This window comes from Camellia sinensis, unplaced genomic scaffold (genome assembly GCF_055761805.1).
Source record: "Camellia sinensis isolate YWXY unplaced genomic scaffold, ASM5576180v1 Unanchor2, whole genome shotgun sequence".
Taxonomy (NCBI): domain Eukaryota; kingdom Viridiplantae; phylum Streptophyta; class Magnoliopsida; order Ericales; family Theaceae; genus Camellia; species Camellia sinensis.
In genome coordinates this window covers 22,564,495-22,571,796 of record NW_028129079.1, presented here as the reverse complement: position 1 = coordinate 22,571,796, position 7,302 = coordinate 22,564,495, and the positions used below count along the sequence as shown (strand labels likewise).

Here is a 7,302-nt window from a genome sequence, read left to right as displayed (position 1 = left end):
TGATTACTTTTTTTTCTCGACTTTGTGCAATGTGATTTCAATTTCACTTTCTTTTTAATTCATTTTCAAACAAAGATGTGAGCCTCTCTGCAAAAGTTAAATAAATAAATAAAGTAATTCACATCTACTTAAAAATTGACAGATAAATTATGAATACATTCCCTGAAATTTAGTTAAAATACATATTGTCTCCTGTAATTTTAACCATTGATAGAGGGAGGACATTGGGTTAAGGAAAACTCATCTAATGATGATGCAGGTTTTTTGAGGCCTAAGTCTAGAGAGCCCAAAGAAAAAGCTAAGGAGATTACTAGGAAAATGAGAGGAAGTTTACGCGGTGAGCCGATGGATTTGCCCTCCATAGTTAAGGGATATGCTGGGGATGAGAGCTCATATAAAGTGATTCTGGAAGTGAATCAGAATTGATAATATCGACTCTCAGAAAGTCCTTTCATTGCAGTAACCAACCTAGACCTTTATCATTGCTTTCGACTGAGTCATTTGTAAGTATGGAGGCTAAGAAGAGACTCTCGGAGAGGTGGAAGATGTCCCAAAGGTATCAGAATGTTGGAGCAGTTGGTAAGGCCAGCAGGCTAGAGAATTTTTATCCAATGACTGGTTTGGATGGATCCAGTGACAAATTTGTTAGCAATAATGAAATTGCTGAGTGAGATAGTCCTTTGGGTATTAGTCGTAGGGATGGTTGGAAGGATAGTATCAGAATTTCATCCAGATCGAGATCTTTTGCTGCTTCATGTATTAGCTTTGGTGGCCCTAAAACAAACATGCAATGTGAAACTCTTGACCAGGATAGTTATTTGATGGCTGGAGAAGCCATGAATCGGGGTAAAAATAAGGCAATCAGGATAAATTCCAGTAAGAAAGAAGATTGTTCATCCAGAAAAATAAGATCCAACAATAAGAAATCTCAATCCTCTCGCCGCACCTATCGTGATAGTACTGATTCCTTTGGGGAAGAGCAATTTAACCTATCTCAGGTGGAGATCAACCTTGGAAAGAAAGATCATGTAGAACAGAAGTCTTTAGTTTCTCATATGCGGACTCATAACATCAACGGTAAAAGTTCAATTAATGATGCTGAGGTGGATGGTGGACATGCGGATATGTATTCTAAATCTCTTGATGAAGAGTTGCCCTCAAAACCATGATCTTGTTTGTTAGGAAATCCTACTTCTTCTACCCCTGGTCCAGAGGATTCAAAAGCACAAGTCTGATATACTTGACTAATAATCTTTCAATACTTGTTGACACAACATAGATACAGTATTAATATCTGTGGTGGTCTTTTCCCCTTTCTATACCCATACCTTGTGAGGCAAAATAGTTCAATTTGCTTGACATTTATTTTATTGTCATTTGTAATATGGTTGTATTTGATGAACTTGTGCATTGCTTGCTTGTTGTCCTTAATGTTTGTTGGATTTTTTATTGTGTACAGAGCATCAATATCTCATGATAAATAATTACATTTTGTTATAGGTGCATTTTATTTTATCTTGCTATATGTTTAGATACATGACATGTATAATTTATGCACTATGTTGATTATTTATTTATTTTTATTTTTTAGAATGGTCAACTTTTCCTTTAAAAAGTTCATATGCTATTGCTTCAAACTTCAAATATACATTAATATTAAAGAGACTGATTAGAAACTTTCTATTGCTCTTTGAGAATGGCAATAGGGTACGCTCTGGGTTGATCATCCCTCCCTCAATCTTATCATGGAATAGAGGTGATCATTGCAGGAAAATTGATTTTTAGCGGCGTTTTTAACGCCACTATAAGCCAGAAAAACGCCGTCATAAGTTATAGCGACGTTTAATATTTTCGTCGCTAATACGGCAGCCGTAATAACTACAACAGTTTAAAAACGCCGCTAAAAACATTAGACGGCGTTTTAAAAAACGCAACAAAAAACTTTAACACCACTGCCATTTTCGTCCCAAAATAACGTATGACATCATGATGACGTCATTTACTGGCGTTTTTTTGAAAAACGCCGCTCTTTTTTTTTCCTTATTCTGAAATATAGCATCATAACATAGCTAAAAAAATTTAACTAAAATATAGCATAACACAGAGCTAAAGAATTTAATTAAAATATAGCATAACACACAGCCAAAGAATTTAACTAAGAAGAAAGCTTGAGAATTTAACTACATGTATACAAGAGCAGTAGTATGTACAATCTGTGATTTGGCAAAAACAATCACTAAAAATTCAATCTCAAACTATACTCTTGAAGCTGCTCTCACCAAAAATTAAAAGAAGAAAGAAATCAAAGAAAATAACAAGGTATGAGGCTCTTGGAATAGTTCTTCAGCTCTTCCCCCAGTATGCTCACACCACAAAGAGATCCTACTGCAATTTGAGTGTCTCGTTGCCCATCCATGGAATGCTAGTTCACTTTTGCAGATCCTATCAACGTGTATGTGATAAACATATATGATAAACATAATCAATTAGAATATCCAGGTCCACCATTGCTGCATGTTATAATCTATTATCAATTAGAATAAACCTTTAGATCATCCATTTTAATATGCTGCCCAAAATATGACATCAACTCAGATGTTTCAGTATTCTGATACCCTGAGTTTCCTCAAACATTTACCATGATTTCAGGGACTGCTCAAATTAGGCACTTTGTCGAACAAAAATCTGTAACAAAATTAACACTTCTTAGAAATCACCACAGCAAAGATGATGAATTACAATAATATTCCACCTCAACAACTTAAATTTTAAGAATAAAACTTACAACAAAAAAGAGGCCTCCTTTCATTGAGTTTGTCCTAACTACTTCTTCTTCTTTCCTTTCTTTGATATTTGAACCTGCATTTGACAAGAACAAATAACATGAATAAAACATAATTCCAAATTAGATGAAATTATTCAACAGTTTTTTTAACATTATGAGACATATTAACAGTTTTTTTTTTTTTTTTGTAACATTCATCTATAAGATTTTTGTACCTAAAAAGGCTTCACCAATGTACCATATTGACAGCAAAATAATGTTAAAAGTTTTCAATTATTTGAGTTTTAAAAAGAAGTGCCCCTTAGAAGCACCAATCCAGTGATTTAAATTAAATTAGAATTTAAAACTAAAACCAACATAATTCCAAATGTTCAATACCAAAAAAAAAAAAAACAAAAAAAAAAACAAAAAACATCAACTCCAAATTCAATAGCAAGGACAAGCAGTAATCCCATAAGCAAACAACAGGCAATAATCCCATGTAAAAGTATCTCTAACAGCAACATTAAATACATAACTTCATTACTAATTTTGAGATCATATTTTGTGCAATACTTCATTCAACCAGTAGATTTAACAATTACGTTGTCAAATTGTTCAAAATACACAGCCTCATAATAAATTTCCCCATATAATTGCTGCAAAGTAAAAGAAATCCAGAAGCCACAAAAAGAAACAAATCCAACGCAGCCTATAAATCACATTCGAAAGATGATTAGAAAAGGGCAAATCATACCTGTCATTGCCATAATCCATTTGGGAAAAAAGTATCATTTATAACACTTAAATTGATAAATGAAGGCGAACACATTTTCCTTCTATTTAAATTGCAACTCTAACCACCTCCACATCCTAAGACATAAACTTTTGACAGAGATGACATATCAAAAATAGCAACAAGAAATGTAAAAGCAACGAAGATTGATGCGACCTACTGTTGCCATAATTCTCCCTGCAATATGCAAAATGATACAAGACTACACAAACAGAGAATATAATAATTTAAAAGGATATGTAGTCAATGCTCCAGAATACAAGAAACACTATGAGTAAGTAAAAGAAAAATTATAGAACATATCACAGGCATGAACATGAGCTGGAAAAAAAATGCTATCTGTACCATGGAACTGAAGAATATGCAGCCGGCACTCTCTCCATAAAGTTACAGCCTAAACTCGACATTAAACTGAAATGTTATAGTAGAACATGTCATGTGCTTTTTTGTCGCATCCAACAAATAGAAATCAACACCAGTTTAAGACTGAATATACCACACTACTTAGAATTGTAGCGGTTCTTTGGAAAATAGGATGTCTGTAACATGTAGGTGGTTGCAAATAAAGATGTATTTTCAGATACAACACGAGTAAACATGCCTTGACAAAAATTTTAGGCCTACCTTAGCCATGGGACAGTGATTGAGGTACCTAAACCACCACTATAGGCTTAAACCATTTTATTTAATTTTTTGCGTAAAACTCCCCTACTGCTAGCTGAAGAGGCTACCATCTTTTTGTCACTGCTCAAAACCGCTTGAATAGCTGCACTTTTTAAGGCCAAAACATTAAAGAAAATGCAAGAAAAAAGAATAAACAAAATATCAAACAGAATATATCAAGAGCTTTAGAAAATGTATAAGAAATATACCACTGAGTAATTATCCAAGGTTGGAGTCTTTCCCAAATTAGGTTCCATTTTGATGTTATGTAATAAGATGAGAAAAATAACAAGCTGAAATTATAGTTATAATTTGACTGTATCTCAATACCTATGATTTATGAGAAAGAAGACCGATATTGTGGAAAAATGAAGGTGTGGTGAACGAAACCCAAAACAGAAAGGGTAGTACTTCGAAGGAAAGTACAATAACAATAAAAAGGCTTACATGATGCATTAAAAAAACTATTGCCACTAGTATACTCTATAAAAATTTATTGTCACTAGTAAAGAAATCAACATGAGTTCCTTCACACAAATAACCCATCTATCATGTATGACACCCAAAAAAATATTAAAATTTAAATAAAAAATAATAACAAATCTCAATCGAGGGGATATAAAAGACTATTACCTCTTGGAATGAAGGCAACTTCTTTGAACAACATACTTTATCAGGATGTAGGAATGGATCTGTAAATGAAACAAATTTTATTAAAATTAGAAGCTTAGCAAATACCCAAAAAAAATAAGTGAAATTAAATGTCTGTATTCGCATAAATAGTTAATTTCTCACCATATTATCAATTTCTGGTTTGTTGTATGCTATGAATCATATTGCAGGGAGAATCATTTTACATACAAGCAACAACTAGTAGAACATAAGCAACTACTTTTTTTTAACATAAATAAGATACACCACTTCCCAAAATTCACAGCAAAGCTTCACCTTATTAGGAATACATCACTTCCCAAAACTTTTTCACAAGTAAGACCTCAAAAACAAGTATTGAATTTAATAAAAACGTGTGTGAGACTATAGGATCTCACATAACCCATCACTAGCTAGCTGCCTTTGATTAAAAAAAATAAAAAATACAAATAAAATCAATCTGATATTGCTCAATGAGAAAATGAATCAAATTTTACAAGATCAATACAAAAAAAAGTTTCCATAATTTAAAATACGTGAATGAGATGCAACATATGACCCACAGCCATAACACACCAGAATCAGTTTGCTTTATATCTTCATCTATTCATCATTTGCTTCTTTTTGGGAGGCTTGATTTTGCTAGAAATGGATTGATTTTCTGGAAACTTGAAGACAATTGATGGTGCATGATATAAATATTTATTTGGAGATTCTTAATTGTTCAATAGTTCTTTCTATTTTACATTATCATCGATAAATGCATTATACATACATTAAATGCTTGCAAAATACTTCCGGTGAACATAATAAAATTAACGATGTTTCTTTTTTCATTTGAAGATATTCTTCTTATTCATTTATGATGTCCCAGGTACCTCAAATTGGGCCATCTGAAGATGAGACAGTTCAGTTACAGTGTCCATTACTTGAACCACAATCTCTAGCAAGCTCAAAGGAGGTTGATCATCTGAGTCTGGTTTCAGTTTTGGAAGCCCCATTTGTGGAAGATGTAAACATAATATCACCTGGTTCAGAATGCTTTGAGAGAGTCAATGCTGATCTTCACGGTAACCCAAACAAAAACTTTTTATTCATTTACTAGTGTGTCAGAACTGTTGGAATTGTGGTTATTGCATCTAATTTGTTTTGTAGGTTGTGTTGGCTAGGCCCATATACAAAAGCCATGATGTTAACAAATGATAACAAAAAATTCATTGCAATATTGGGACATCATACAGTTATACACATGCCATAGGTGCAATGGGTTAGCATTTATCTTATACAATTAGTGAATTGATACCCTTCTGACTTTTAATGAGTAGTATAGTGTGAGCAACTTAGAATCTAGTCCAGAATGGTGTGATTCACCAGCTTTATGCCATTTATCTTGGATTAGGGTACATGAATCTTCTTAAGCTAAGTCAATTTTTGATCTCACTTTTTTTGGCCTTTAATAAGCATAGATCAAGTCCATTCCATATACTACATCGGCCCTTGTACGATAAATTCCATATACTACATCAGTCATTGTATGATAAACTACAGTTTAACTACTATGCTTTAATTTTTCTTTATGTTCTTTGTTACTGGTAGGGCTTCTAATGCAGCTTAAGCTACTCAAGATGGAGTCTAGAGCAAATGCAGATGGACTAGTGTTTACACCAAGTGACAAAGATGTTGGCCAAGGATTTGTCTCGGTCTCCGAGGACAATGAAGTATTTAATGATGAGAGTTGGGAATCTGTCTATCTAGTTGATGTGCTAATTGACTCTGGATATGATGATGCTGACCCCGACACTTTCGTGTCAACATGGTACTCTCTCAATTGCCCTTTGGACCCTTGTTTATTTGACAATGTCGAGGAGAAGTATTCCAATGAGACAACGTCATTGAGGTCTGAAAGGAAGCTCTTGTTTGACCGCATAAATTCTGGGCTCTTTGAAATGTTCCATCAGTTTGTGGACCCACTCCCGTGGGTGAAGCAGTCAACAGGGAAGGTGGGCCTTACAAGGCAGAAACATGGGATCGGTTACAAGTTACATAAGTTGTTGGCAAGTGAAGAGAAGAGCATGCATGAGGACGTGACAAAGAGGGTGTTGGATAGGGAGATGTAGTGGCTTGATTCTGGGGATGGCGTGGACGCGATAGGTATGGAAATTGAGAAATTGTTGATGGATGACCTAATAGTGGAGTTGTAACGCCCTCAAAATAATAACATTAAACCCAACAAATAAGACAGGCATTGATATTCAAAAGTTCCACATTCTTTCATTTCTCAGAGTTTCATTACAAAAAGTATTACATGTTAACAACAAAAGCAAATGCCCTACAGGCTTACAGCTTTCCAAGTTAACACTTGGTTACAACCAAAAGAGTACTAACTCATACACATTAAGCCCTTGGCTTGTATTTACATGTAATACAT

General features: G+C 33.9%; 1 pseudogene; it reads left to right on the top strand.

Moving 5' to 3' along the window:
• Positions 1–318: 318 nt before the first annotated feature.
• On the top strand, positions 319–7,075 carry LOC114300409 (uncharacterized; annotated as a pseudogene).
• Positions 7,076–7,302: the final 227 nt, after the last annotated feature.